The sequence below is a fragment of the Castor canadensis genome, chromosome 3 (genome assembly GCF_047511655.1).
Source record: "Castor canadensis chromosome 3, mCasCan1.hap1v2, whole genome shotgun sequence".
In the NCBI taxonomy this organism is placed as follows: domain Eukaryota; kingdom Metazoa; phylum Chordata; class Mammalia; order Rodentia; family Castoridae; genus Castor; species Castor canadensis.
Genome location: NC_133388.1, coordinates 128619018 through 128634523, shown reverse-complemented (window position 1 = coordinate 128634523; position 15506 = coordinate 128619018). Strand labels below are relative to the sequence as shown.

The 15506-nt window shown below is 36.4% G+C and overlaps 1 protein-coding gene across 3 annotated transcripts in view; it reads right to left on the bottom strand.

Annotated features, from left to right (window-relative positions):
* Tox (thymocyte selection associated high mobility group box) overlaps positions 1-15506 on the bottom strand; it is a 293670-nt gene that overhangs the window by 255813 nt on the left and 22351 nt on the right. The gene's annotated exons all lie outside the window — the stretch shown is intronic.

Here is a 15506-nt window from a genome sequence, read left to right as displayed (position 1 = left end):
GACCATAGGATTCTTTGTTCTGCCTATGAATCCTCTATTTCCCAACACTGCTTTAGATACTCCGTGTCTCTGTTATGACTCCAGCTTCCTCCTTCCTAAGTATGTGACAAAATATTTCTCTTGCTCTTGAGTGTACATATAAGTTCAGAGTGACATGTTCAGGTATTTTTCATCACAAAGCCTGCAAGAGTGAGGTCATTTACTTCTAACAAGGGACATGACCAGGACAGGCATAGTGTATGCTTGGTAGTCAGGACATATGTCTCATTTCTCTGACCTCTGGATCTCTGAGGTCCCTCTTACAGAGTTTCCTAAATAATATAGAATGTGTACATGTACACACTTGCTATTCTTTTAGCACAGAGATCTGATCCTCTACCAGTTCCCTCCTGATGGGGGTTTCAAGGTTCTAGATAGCCTTGATAAAAGACTAAGACTTTTCCAGACTCAGGGCCTGAGCAATTGACATTTTATTTACATGGTTAATATAGAATGAAGTTCAATTCTTATTGATTCATGCTTGTTTGCTAAGGGCTACAATGTTGAAAAGGTGCTATTAAAAAAGGAAAATTTATTTATTGGACTACAAAGAATAGAGGCAATTGGAAGATTGGCAACACTATATATATAGAATAATCATTTTCACCCTTTAATCATAGTAAGACAAATGTAACCACAGTAAGCAGCAATTCATTGCTTCCAATGCAGGCCTTGGTTCCACATGACCAGTGCAGGGAGAAGGTGAATCAACTTTGGAGGAAAAAGAAAATAAAGGAAAAAAAAAAAAAAAAAGGAAGCAAAAAGTACTATCTATACCAAGAGCTAAATTATGAAAAGTATTAATACTGACACCAAAAGCCATTAAGCTTAATTCAACTTATACTATATCCTAAGCTTGGGACAAGTAGATTCTCATAGGTCAATTTGATCATTCTGACACAACAGAGATGGCAAGCAAGTGGCTTAACACTTACTGTCCCCACAGGTCTGTGGAAACATATGCCAGTCTTCACTCTTCAGAGGAACATGGAACAGGCTCTACCTGCTAATCAGAGTTCACCTGTGGCTTGGTGAAAATTATAACCCTCACACGCTGTATCTGATAGTGCATATGGAAGATGTTGTAGTGTGAGGAATGTAATCCTGTGTAGAAAGGGAGTTTGCAAGTGAGGGGGTGGGGGGGAGAGGGAAAGGGTGGGGGGAAAAGGAAAGGGTGGGGGGAAGAGGGGAATAATGACCCAATCATTGCATGCACATAAGAATAAAGGAAATTAAAAAAAAAAGGGAGTTTTGCAAGTTAATTCAGGATTACAGCACAAATGAGGTGCTACAACTCTAGCTACAGTTCCTATACAAGACTTCTGCAGTCCCTAAGCAGTATGCTCTCATTTGTCGAAGATATTTTATACTTCTGTCACAGTGCAACAGAAGAGGGGCTCCATGCCTAAATGGCAGCTTCAAGTTTCATGTTTTGATTGTACGCTCACAGCATCATTCAGTATCCCTGAAAAGCAGTGCTTGAAAAATTGTCTTTACCTGACGTTTAAAAAAAGGAAAATAAAAGGCCTCTGAAGGTATTGATCAAGTTACTTGGGAAAGCTCAAATCATTGTGACTTGTCAGAATGAATTACTAGCTTCCTGTGGCATCACATTCAAAGCAATGGTGAGGTAGTGGATAAAATTGAGGCAAAGGAGTAACAGGTAACTCCATCTTGTTTTAAAATGCCAAGAGAACTGACAATGGGAGTTATTTAAAAAAAAAAAGAAATACTGCATGGCAGAATTCCATGGCTATTGTAATACTATGCCTTAGCCAAAACATGTGTGCATAGATTTTTCCATTTTCCCACAACTTAAATTGGATCATCAAATATTTATAAAGGGGAGAAAAAATAACATTGTTTTACCTTCAGTCATAATAATCAAGAGATCAATTTGAATTTGACTCTCTCATATGAATATTCACAGACAACTAAAGCAGTGAATGAATTCATTGTGCCTATCCATGATCTTTCTGACACTTCAACATCACTTTCAATCTTGCCCATTCTTAATGCCCACTCCATAGGCTAGTGATTTTTGAATATTACCTCAATTTTATTTCATGACACTTTTTTATTTGTTTTCCTTGATTTCAACTTGGAAAAAGCTTATATTCTTTCTTTTCCAAATTGGAGGAGAACCAAGACTGCTTTTAACGAAAATCTTCCAGAGAGAATGGAGGGATTGAAAGTATGACTCTTCAATGTGTTTGGCCCACTGAGGGCCAAACTCTCCTTGAAGTTTTAGCTTTGAGAAGATGAGGTAGATGGTTTCCTTGTGTCAAAATGCACCATGAAATCTACTTTGTAGCACCTAATCTGGTGGAGTGTTGCAAACAGTATGACTGTACAGCTATAATTATCTTAACGTGTTTATTGACATAAATTTTATTCAATTAATGCCCATCTGTTTCTTATATCTCTACCCTTTGTAAATACATTGAGGAGATATTTATCAATTGCCTTGCAGATGTGTGCACAGTGCTCATTGCTGAGGATAATGAGCAAGACATGGATTTTGCTCCGGATGGAAGCAGCAGCTAATATTCTTTCATGTGCCATACCTTCAAATATATCTTTATTATAACCACAATCATTCTCAAATATAATGTAGAGAAGTCATATGATTTTTGTCAGAGAGTGAATGATAAGATGGCTTTTAAGTTTTCTTTTAATATATCTTCACTTACATATTTCTACACTTGTGAATTTTTATGATTTCTCTGCAAGTTAGTGAGGGAAGAAAAATGTGTCTCATTCAGTTTTCTTCTTTATTTTGAAATCAGATAGGAAAAGAGCCTCTCATTTACCCAATTTTATTTTTACCTCCCCTTCATCAACTTTGTGTGTGTGTGTGTGTTTTCTTGAGAACTCATTCAGGTATTTCTACAGAAGAGGTTATTTCTGGACCTCTGTTGCTATGGATGGGGGTGGGGGCGTGAGCGTAGGCACAGAAAACTGACTCCATGGAAGGACAGGCTTTCCTTTGTACCTCCATGGACAATTGACAGACTAACCCGGGAAAGGAATTCCAAGTCTAGTTGTCTTAATAGGCTAAAATTAGAAATGGGGGAAGGGCAGAGGAAAGAAGGAAAGGAAAGAGAGGGAGAGCTTCCAGGAGAGGCTGCATTAAATTCACTGTGTAATTCTTCATCTTGGAACCTGCACCTCATTGCAATATTTATTTAAGCAAAATTTCACAACTCTGTTTAAATGCTACCTGTCTCAATATTAAATACTCTTTAATTCTGTACTTAATGAGGGGAAGGAGACCTTAACAATCAAATAGTCCTTCTACCAACAAATCCAATGACATTTTAAGAGTTATTCAAATATATTTGGTTATTAGACAGTTTTACTGGAAAAATAAAAATGACTGCCTGGACATTTCAGTTTTTAAATCAACACTAAAGGAACATTTATGGAGATGAAATATATTTGCAGTAAGTGTGCTTTGAAATAAATGCCATTAAGAAAGCTTAGAGAATGATTATATTTTATTTCAGTAGGAAAAAAAAAAACAATTGAACTCTGCTCTTGTCTTGTGTTTCAACATCATGTCTCTGTCCTGCCTCCTCCTGTAATAAATATTCTCTTGCCAGTCCTGCTGCTGACAATAATGTACGTGAACTCTGCACCATGTACATCTGTCATTATTAATGACCATGTGAGAGAGAAACGGTAACGCCTTTAGGAACCAAGAGGCTAAAATTCTGTAGAATATCTGCATTTATCCTTTCTAAGTTCGTGACTAAACCTGAGAAGCAGAATAGGAAAACCCTCATACTTTAAACTTTAATGTAGAAATACTGTTTGTACAAAAGACACTTGTTGCTATATGAATGTTAATTTTTTATCACAATATTGTACTAGAATGTTTTAGATATCATAATACATATAATCCTCTTAATGTTCAGGTTATAACATTTTTTATGGTAGGAAACATTGGCATGTCCTTACTACTGGCTTAAGTAACTTTCCATATGACTATGCCACAAAATGTTCCTACCAAAATACTCCATTCACTAGGTTTATAGAAAAAATTACTTACTTTAAAATAGAATTTGATTATGGAAGAAGCCTTAAAATACTATCTTTTTATTACCAAACTATAAGTCAAATGCCATAGAGATAAAAATGCAGAGATAGATGTTTCTTCAAGAACAAAGATCCCTTATTAACTTCTTAGAAAAATGAAGAAAAGACTGTTCACATTTCTCTGGAAAACAGCCACAAATGTCTGTCCGAGTCTTAACTTCTTAACTGAGGGACAGGTACCATTCTGGTAAAATAAAAATATAGCAATTCACGCAAACGTTATTTTAGACTGATTCTTGGGTAACGACTTTCTGTCCATTCTCAACTTTAAGCTACCTATTTATTTATATTTTTACTTCTATTTAGCATTAATGTTGATGAAATATTGTCATGTGTGTTATTTTAATTTACTAGAAATAGATTTTTCCAGAACATAAAGTTTAAGACTTCAATAGACTGGGAGGGCTTGTTTAAAGCCGCTAAAATGCTCTGCTAAGTCTCTTTTGTCTTCCCATTGGCTCCTTGCATTGTTTTAAGTTTTATTAACATATGAAATTCTAGAAATATCAATGTTGGGCAATGGTACAATTTATACTGCTATTAGTAGCTCTCTTAAGGAAATGTAAAGGAATGTTAGAAAAAATAATTTTGTCTTTCAACAGACTTGTAGAGTACAGTAAAATATTTACAAGTTTTAAACATTCTTTACCTAAATCCCAAACTAAAATACTATTTTTGAAATGTAATGCAGAATACAATGGGATTTGTTAATGAATATTGTGCAGTAGCAACTCCAGATCCCAAGTCAACTTAAGTCATAAATCATGTCAAATAAGAAAGGAATAAAGAAAAAAAGAGTAGGAGACCCTACATATCTGCCTGAAAAAATTCAGCATCCTTCAGATTGCCACACTAGAGTAATGACGAAAACAGCCTTTGACTCGAGAGGTATTCTACTACCAAACTTTAAGGAAAGCAATTCCCCAACTTTTATATACCATTCAATGAATGAATGAACAATAATACATTTTTACATTAGCAGCAACAAATGTGCCCTCAACATGTAAACTATTCTGTCTGCATTCACTTTTAAGAAAAGTTGACTGCATCCAAACATGTTTCATTGGTTTTGGCTAATTACATGATGCTAAATCACCAATTTTAAATTGACTTTTAAAATTATTTACAAATCTACTTTTATTTCTTTACTTTTATTAATTTAAATCCTCTAGGGGCTACAGAATCACATGGATTCTGTGTTCAGTGGCCTTAGCAGAAAGGCTGTGTTGGAATCTGACAGGACCCATGCCACATTTCCATAGACAGGAGTTCTTTTCCCCAGATTACTCTGGGGAATCCCAGAGTAATTTTGTTCCATTTGCCACCAGGAGTCACTGTGTTGTTTTTTACTTTGTACACAGAGGCACATCTCTTGCCCAAGTAGAATTCAGCTTCATCTCTGGCATAAACACCTCCAATTTTAAGAAGAGCAGTGTGCTCTATTTGGTTCCAGAGACCCTGATTCCAGCAAAAATGCTAGCAAAAGTGGCTTTCCAGACAGATCTGCCTTATAGAAATACTGTTCCCAGCAGGCCTCCACAGATCCTCTGATGTGAAATTGTCATTTTTAATTTCATTTTGGTTCAATTGTAAATATACTGAAGTGAGGCAGCACTTTGTGTTGATAGGTTAACAGAAGTTGTCTATTACTTAATTAAATGGTCCTAGAATTTTTCTTATTATTGCAGGAAGGAAAGGTGTAAAGCTTAGAAGAAACAGAATGAGGATTTTCTTTACAAATCTTTCTTCCTCTAAGTCTTCTGTTACAGAATTTTTTTTTTATTTGGAAATACTGTGTTTGAACTCATGGCTTTGTGCATGCTAGGCAGGCAAACCTACCACTTAAGCCATACTCCCAGCCCTCCCGTTATGGATTTTAAGTGTGAATCAAACCATTCAACCACAATCCATAGAGTATAAAATCTTGTTTGATTTTGGGTGTGTAGGGAACTGCGGAGGCACATTCTTCCCTTCCCCAACTCCATTCCAGTCAGTTCTTGTCCTCTCCCCAAAGACACACACCCACAGGGCAGAATCAGGCCAAATAGCTGTGTTTCTCTTTCTGTCACTGTGTTTTACTAAATAGGCTCCTGTCATCAGTATTATAAAGGCCTATATTATAAATCCTATTCCTTAACCTCACTTACAGTTTAAGCCACTAAGACTAAAAATGAACTTATCAATAAAGATTTCAGGGACATAAAATCATTCAATTCAACAAACTGCTCTGAATCAAATTAGCCTGAAACACTTTATCCTTAAAACTGCAAAAACATTGTGATACTAAATATTCAATATTATCAGTCAGGCAAATTGGCCCAGGTCAAATGAGCAAGTCTAAAAAATGAGATTGCTAAATTTCTCGGCTTGATAGCTTAGTAATAAATAATGTGCTTCTATTCAATCTGTACATTAAGCCTTTTATGTGGCCTTAAGGCACTCTCTGATGGCTATGCCCATTACAATGTAGCCATAGAAACTGACACATTTATTTCTTGGATTAGTGCGCCATTGAAAATATTAATATGATGCAGTAAATGGGGATTTAATCTAATCTACTGATGGCAGGATGAAGTTAGTAAAAGGTTGAGTGCCCTTACTGAGAAAGAAAGATTATTTCTGCAGTGAGATGCTTGTCATTGGTTACAAAGGTCCACTAAACAGCCTATGACATATTACGCACTTTCTACATTTAAGCAGACTTTGTCATACTCAGCATGCAAGGCTTTCTGCAGACCGAGGAATGCTTTGAACATGAAACACATACTTTAAAAGATGTCAATACCTAAGCTGAAACACCTTTTATCTATGAGCATAAACAGAAGAGCACGCCTCTCACCACATATCTGTGAAGACTGGTACCCAGGGCGATGCTGGCAACCCAAGACCATTTTCATGAATTTTATTTTATTTTGATTTAGAGGCATTTTGCCTAACCCTTACAGCATTGCTAAGGGTTAAAATAAAGTCAGAAGAACTTCATCAAAGAAAACCAATTTTGTTTCACATGTCCAGAGAAAACCAAACTGTTACTGTTGTTAATTTCTAACCTGAAAGGATATCAACAAATATTCCTTTCTTTGTGGGACAGAACGCATCTAACTCTGATGTCTCCTAGCAATTCATAGGACTCCAGCTCTGTCCCCTTTTGCTCTGCCACAAACTACATAAATTTCCAAGATATATTCTGACAGACGAAGCATTGTTGAAGAGCAAAGTACAGCACTTTGTCCTTGAAATGTTAACATGTAATGCCATAAAGTATTCAAATAATAATTTACTCAATCTTTCAGGGTAATTAATTAAAATGCTCAAGATGTTGGAGAAAATCACCTTGAGCTTATAAAACTGGAGAGCCCCCCTTCCCTCTCTATATGCAAGCTGCCCCACCAGACCTACCACATGCTTTCCCAGTTATGGGGTTTGATTTCAGAAGATAATAAATAGCCAGGATCTAATTTCGCCATGTCACAACCGATTATGTTTCACAAGAAAAGGTGGAGTGCTCACCTACCAGATGAAGGTGAAACATAAAACCACTTTTATTTATGTCATGTGTCCAAATTCAACTCAACCTGGCCGGGGTATTGGGAGCGTGTGGACTCTCACTGTCATGTGAATTTATGTACCTCGAGAAAGTGTCAAATATAAACATAAATTTAATCAAAGGGATGGAAACCTTTGTTATATAAAAAAACACATTTTTGACATATAATATAAATTATTTTAATGTGTGTTTTACTACTCTTCAGAAGGTCACAAAGAAAGAATAAGACATTAAACAGATACAGCCTGAGGCTATATCTTAATTCAGGCAATGATTAGCAGCCTAATTTAGACACAGACTTATTTTTAAAGTTTTTTTTCTTTTATAAGTTCATTTCCGCTATCTTAATCAATTGCACTATTGTGCACTGCCGCAAGAAGTAACAAACAATGTGAAGGAAAATTTATCATAGGCATTTATATTTCCAAGGGGAGTGTAATTAAGTCTAAGCTTTTGAACCTCCTAGTGAAATGGAAGACTAGACATTTTCTGAATGAGTCAGATCAAAAATCCATTTCTAGATCATCAATAAAATTGCTCCAGCATTCCATTTTGGGTACAGGATCCAAGGCAAAGTTTGGACATCATAGTTCCTGTTTCGGTTCCTGTCAGGAGAATAAAACAGAAGGCTGATAACAATAGATTAACAAGCCCCGGGTATTACACACCCGTTCCCCTTAGTTGGGTAGGCTTTGGACAGAATTTTAATGACTAAAAAAATTGCATATGATGAATAAGGATGTCATTTTCAATTAACATGAACAAAGGATCACTCCCATATTTGGCAAATGAGGTAGCTGTGGTGTAAGAAAAGCTGGAGCAGTCACAGACAATGCATCACTGCTTGTGAACCAAAACAAACTGATGACATTGGGTAGACTTGCGCAGTGACATGGCTACACATTTTCTAAGCAGGCTCGTATTAGCCACAAGTTATAGACCACACTAATGGCTTTTTCGTAACTAAAACTAATACAAATTTTAGTAGTATTAACAGTTGGTGAAATGTAATACTTAAAACCTAAGTGGACTGTAAAACAGTTTCAGCATCCACATTTACTTAAGATAAAATAAATATACGCCTAAAAAGAATTTACAATAGCACTGCATGACAAATTGGAAATCAAGGTCTTAATAAAACTGAACCTCTTTGAACTCACTCTGTAAAAAGCCTGCTGAGAGTGTCAGGCTGATGTTAGACTTAGAATATATAATTAGGGCATACTGTACACATCTTATGATATGACTATGTAGAGGTCAAAGCATAAAGATGTAACGCAAATGCTTAGGACCTAGTTTATGTTTTAGAGCTCTATGAAACAGCTGTTATCCCTGGGTCCCTTCTTGTGTATTTTCTCACATTAGGGTCATATCAGCTCAGTTGACTGCAGGGTCATTATTCTGACCTCTTTGGGCTCTATAAACACCTAGAGGCTACACTTAGAGCACCTGCAAGTCCCTCACGCAGCGCCAATTTTATTTAACAGTGATGTTGAATGGAAGGTGCTTCCCAGATTCCAGGACCACCCTGAGATTTCGTTCACTCCTTGATGGTCTGAAAGAGTCTTGAGGAAGCAAGACCAAGCTGACAATCAAACAAATAAGCCAGAAGTTCTGTGGGCTAAAACGGCCCTCCACTCTGGGAACCTAAGGCTTTGTAACCAGTACTCTCTAGTAATGACCCATCAGATGAAGTTCCTGCTCCCCTCCTCCAGACTCAGTATGCTTGACCATGGATGTGGTCAAGTTCTGTCAGTGGCACTATGGCCAAATATGAAGTTATTTTTCCCCAAATGTGTTCTAATGGATTACATATAGTTAAAGAAGTAACAATATTGAAGGGCTTCTCAGATCCTATTTTTTTGGTGGTTTTGGAATTTAAACTCGGGGCTTTGCACTTGCTAGACAGGCACTCTACCATTTTAGCCCCACTCCCAGCCCTCAGAAACATTTTAAAAGCTTCTATGTAATGAGACTTTTTAGGAGAAGAACACAGGGATGTCTTAATTTATTTGACCTAGGATAACTTCTCTCAAAGAGCACATATGAAACATTTCACCAGACAAACATATTTAAGCACAGTCCAGAAAACCCTGAAGATGGTAACTCAATTATGGTTATTTTCTGCATGCTAATGGTGCTGTGATTTTTCTTTTTTGAGGGAGAGTCTCACTATGTAGCCCGGCTTGACCTCAAACTCATGATCCACCTGGCTCAGCCTCCCAAGTACTGGGATTATAGGCAGTCCTGAGATTCGTAAAATTTTGCTTAAATCTAAGAGGCCTTTCAGGGATGTGTTTGCAATACAGGACATGACCAGACATTATCGAATATCAGAAGATAGGCTCCAAGTATAATGCATCATTTGTGCATTTCTAATTTAATTTTAGGCAAAGTATATGATCTGAAGAGAAACCAGACTTCTCATAAAATTTTGAAGGAAAAAAGCAAATCAGAGAAGGCTACCTGTTTCTTAATACCTGACATTAACTCATATGTCTCCAAATGAAAGGGGAGAGGTGAGAGCAGTTGTCCAGGATGCTGTCAAAAGTTTATACAACTTTCCTAAGGTCAAGAGCACCTGGAGAAGATATACAGGTATCCATAGTCCCTGCCCTCAGCTGGATTTTCACTGCTGTTCACAAATTCTTGTTCCTCCTCTTGGTTAGCAATTTTCCCTTACCTCACAACATGTATTCCAAATCTTATCTCTTCCGAGCTGTTAACCACCCTCATCTCCTAACTCTTAGCCTGTGGTTCCATCCCCTATTTCACTGAGTAACCAGGCACATAGACTTCCTCAAAGCTCATAATGCAACCTTCTGCATTTGAACTCACTGACTTCCCGACAGATGCAAAGTGCCAGTGTCCTTTCCTCTACTGAAAGTAGCCTCACCCCAGCCCCACTGCATCCTGAGCTTGTCTCCACCACCTTTAGCTCCAACAAGTTTCTCCACTTTTCTTTAGTGATGGGGACCCCCCACACCTAATTCTCAAGCCTCTCCTATCCAAAAGTAACTACTCAGGCTTTATCTCCTCCAACTACCGCTTATTTTTCCTCTATCTTCTCAAATAAGTACACTGAAAGAATCATCCATAGCACTGGTCTCAATAGCCTCCTTTCCCTTTCATTCTTCAGTCTACCAAGGTTTGACTTCAAGACACAGCATCTATTAAAACTGCTTCCATCAAGTTGCCAGTGATATCCATATTGGCAAATTCTAAGCCTGTTTCCCCATTTTATCATATGATAAAATCATTGCTAATGACATTTTCTGGAACTCTCTATTGTCTTGGCTTCCATGATAGCACAATATCTAGGGTCTTCCTTATAATTCTTTGTTCTTTTAGGGTTCTTTTCTTCTGCTCACCTTAAAACTTAAGACTACCCCATTATTCTTTCTCCTGGCCTATTATCCTTCATTCCCAATAAACTTTTATTGGATAATACAAGCATAACAGTTATTTCTCAGAAGGTTACCATAAGAATTAGTGAGGTAATTCATATAGTACTCAATACAGGGCTTCAAACATCTCTAGAACATGGTTTCAGTAAAATTGTTATGCTGGAAAAGAATAGCATGAATAGTATCCAACTAAACACATCTGATTTTTCTCTCTGCATATGTTGCACCTCATCCCACTGATCTCAATCAGGAGAGTTCAATTCCACAATTCCATTCTCTTTTCATTTTCATGCTGATCAATGATATACAAAATTTGTTCTAAGATGCTCCTCTATTATTATTTTTCTACCTTCTGCATTTATCAAATTTCAGTATAAAATTCGCTAATTTTAAAAAATAAACTTTTGCTGCTATACTAAATTTAGGAAACAGTCAGTCTGACAGATTTCTATCTGGTATTCCTCCTTTCCCATCCTATTCTCATAATTCTATTCACTACACAGAAGCCAGAGTAATTGCTCCAAAATCTGCATGTGATACCTCACTTCCTCAATAACACCTTTAAATGATTTCTTTTAAACATCAACACAAACTGTTTAATATTACCCATGAGGAAAAATTCTAGCCCTACCCACTCCTATCTTTCTTGTTGTAGAAAAACTAATCTGCAAGGAACTCCCAAAGGCTCAAGATGACTTCCAGCCCACACCTCACTCATTCAGGTCCTTTGTCCTAGAAAACACTTCCACTTTTCTCCTCATTAACTCTTACCGATTTTTCAATTTCTACCCTGCCCCTCAAGCCCCTGGAAGTCTTCTGTGAAAACAGGACTGGGTTAGGGCCTCCTTTTGGACCCCTAGGATGCTGTTCTAACCATAGCACCTTCCATGATACATTTAATGACCTATTTGTAAGCCTCCCTGCCGTATGAGCCTTTCCAGATAGTGACTATATCCCACTTACCATTAACCCCTCTTATAAGAACAGAATGAGTGCATGAGAAATATCTGTTGTTGAGATATAAATTACTTTGTTCTTTAGAAGCAGCAAGGTGTAATGGAAAGAGCATTACACAGGATTGGCAGACAGGTGGTGAGGTGGACACCAAAACCAATAGGCAAGCACTGTCTAGAAGTGGAATCTGAGGTTTTATCTGTATTCAGCATGTCTCAAGATCTATTAGTTCTTTCTCCATGGACACATGATGGGGTGATGGCAGAACATCTATAGCTGAGACTTTTCTGTCCTTCCTGAATATGTAGGCCCTGATGTGAAGGCTTCCCTCCAACTTAATGGTGGTGAATTGTTCGCTAAGCCTGAGTTTCATCTCCTCATAACAATGTCCACTCTCTTAAGAGCAGCTCTAGAACAAACTGTGATTTATCCTTATTTTCACAGCCAACAGAACCAAGCACAGGTGGAATTTGCTCAGTTAACATCCACCTAGTGATTATTATGTATTTTGTTATATCTAGACATAGCCCAAGTGCTAAGTGCATTACTTTTATTTGAAATATTTCAGTTGCTAGAAAAGCATTTGAAACAAGGCTTCTGAATATTCAATAAATGTTTCCTTAAGCCAGAAAATAATTAAATATTTACAGCTATCTCTACACTTTTATCATGGGGCAATCCCATCTAGAAACTGTACCTGAAGCCTTTTCATTTTCCAGTACAATATAAACTTTTCTGCTCTGATTTATTTGCAACTAGAACCTGTTTACTTGAGCATGTTTTTTTGCATATATGGTCAAAATTAAATAATACAGTTACTCCAGTAACTTGAGTGTATAGCTGTGAATCATAATTTTTTCCTTAATAACTTAATCTTTCAAAAACAACCCAGAAGAGCCCAGACGTGGCGATACACATCTATAATACCAACTAATAAGGAGGCGAAGACAGGAGGCTCACAGTTTGAAGCCAGCTTTGGCAAAGTTAGTGTGACTTCCCATCTGAAAAAACAAACTAAAAGCAAGAGGACTAGGGGCACAACTCAAATGGTAAGTGCTTAGAGGCCCTAAATTCAGTCCCCAGTATGGAGACAGGGAGGGAAGAAACAAGGAATTAATTATAGACTATTATAGACTTGATCAACTTTTATTGGTGTGTTGGTAAGTGCCAATAACAAGGTTTCCTGCACAGAGCGTCACATCATTTGCACGTAACTATTGGCCTGTCATACTAAAGACAAATTCTCACTTACAACATCAAAATACCAAAGCAGTGATGGCAGTATTAATGTAAGCCAGAAGGAAAGGATTTTCAATTATTACTTACTAAAAATTGTAAGAAAAATAAAAATAATATGGCCTAGAACAGGATTCCAATTTGGCTAAAATCGCATGTTTTATAGATTTTGTAATATTCAGTTTGTATTAAGCATATCTCTATAACAAGTATTTATGCTCAAATAAAAATAGTAAAAGGGGAAAGATACATGGTAAACTATTAGCAGATGTTAGCAGATAGAATGAGAAAGAAAAGTTGGAATGTTTTGAGGCTTTTTTTGCAGTGCTGGGGTTTGAACTCAGGCCCTTCACCTTAAGCCACTCCACCAGCCCTTTTTTGGAGATAGGGTCTCATAAGCTATTTGTCCAACCTAGCTTCAAACTGTGATTCTCCTGATCTCTACCTCCTGAGTAACTAGGATTACAGGCATTAGCCACTGGCATTGGGCTTGACTTTTTACTTTTGTTATTTCTGTAAATTGAAAGGATTACTAAAATGTAATATTTAAAACATTTAACTGCATTAAGTTAGTGTATAAATAATGTAAGTATAAACTTATGATGTACATATTATACATAGTAACATTATTATTTATAGTATAATACTATAATAGCATACAATTTTAATAATAGTACATTATAATTATTCCACTGTTATTGAGGGGTTCATTAGTATATTTAATTAATTCATAGTATTTAATATTATGAATATTAATATTCATATTTAATTTTTTAATAATTGGGTTTTTTTTAACTTTTAGGTTTTTTTTTTTTTTTTCCTGCAGTGCTTGAGCTCAAACCCAGGGTTTGAGGCAAGTGCTGTACCTCTGGGCTACATCACTAGCCTTAAAATATTTAAGAAATGTGAACCAATAATTGGCCTGAGTCAGTGTAGAAGAACTTCAGAAGTGGTGCAGAGTGTACTTTTACCAGGTTTGACATTTCTGAAGAATGAGCCACATTCCTTAAAGTCCTCTAAGCCTCTAAGGAGGTTTACATTTCCACAGACAACTCTATAAGAGAAACGCATATTTTAGTCACTTTGCATTCTGGATCCTAAAGAACAGGCATTCAACCAATCTTTTTGTCATACTCCTGTCACTATATTTGCTAGTGGCACACAAAGACCACAGCTGCATTGTATCCCCAAATAATGAAGCTGGTGAAGACTAGTACTGGAAACCATTACTGAAATTTACTAACATTTGCATTTGTTTTACAGTACTGCCACTATCTTATGCCATTGTTATATGAATGTCTTATAAACAAGCACGTGAAAGCAGGACCTATGACCATATTTATATCGTCCATGGTTTTGTTAATTTTTATCGAATGAAGTGATCAAGGTCAATTATTTTAAGATATAATTACCCACAGACATACACACAGACCTACATACACACAGAAAAGACTTGCTTAAAAAATCTTATTTTTTTTTTTTTTGGCTTTCCATAGAAATTTTAGAGATGCATTCTAACACACTAAAAAAAATTACATTTAGGTTTTAACATTTACTTCAAGAAATTTCCTTACATTGTCAATGTTGACTTTATATGCAGTTAGTTCTCCCAAGAATATCCTGCAAGAATATCACATCAAAATAACAGAAATGAAAACCATTCTTTAAAAACAAGAGTTCTGTAAGGTGAAATAAATAAGCATTTCCTGGATATTCTCACTGACCAGTGACTTGAATGTTTTGGCAGTTGGCTGGTAGTTTCATGGCCATAGGAATTCAGCAGAACTAATGGACTATAGAATAGATGTGTGGAGATGTTCTCGTCTCAACTCACTCAGTACAGCCGCAATCCTCATTTACTGGCCACATGATCTAAAATAACTCATTTAACCAATCTGAACCTCAGTTTCCTTTTTTGTAAAATGGAGATCCATATATCCCACTCTCCTGCTCCCACCCCATGTTACTATACATTTCAAATGTGTGTACAAATGCACTGAAAATTATAAGGGGTAATATCAATTAAAGGATAATTGCTCATTATTAAATTACTAATAAAAGTACAAATGGAATGGAAATGTCTCTTTCACACTCTTTTTTATCAAGTGGTAAAAAAGACTAACATGGCTTTAAAAATGACTCTAATTAGTTTAATTTTTAAATACTCATTAACACTCCTAATAATATTAGTGACCATTTGAACAGCTTTTTCTCCATCCCTA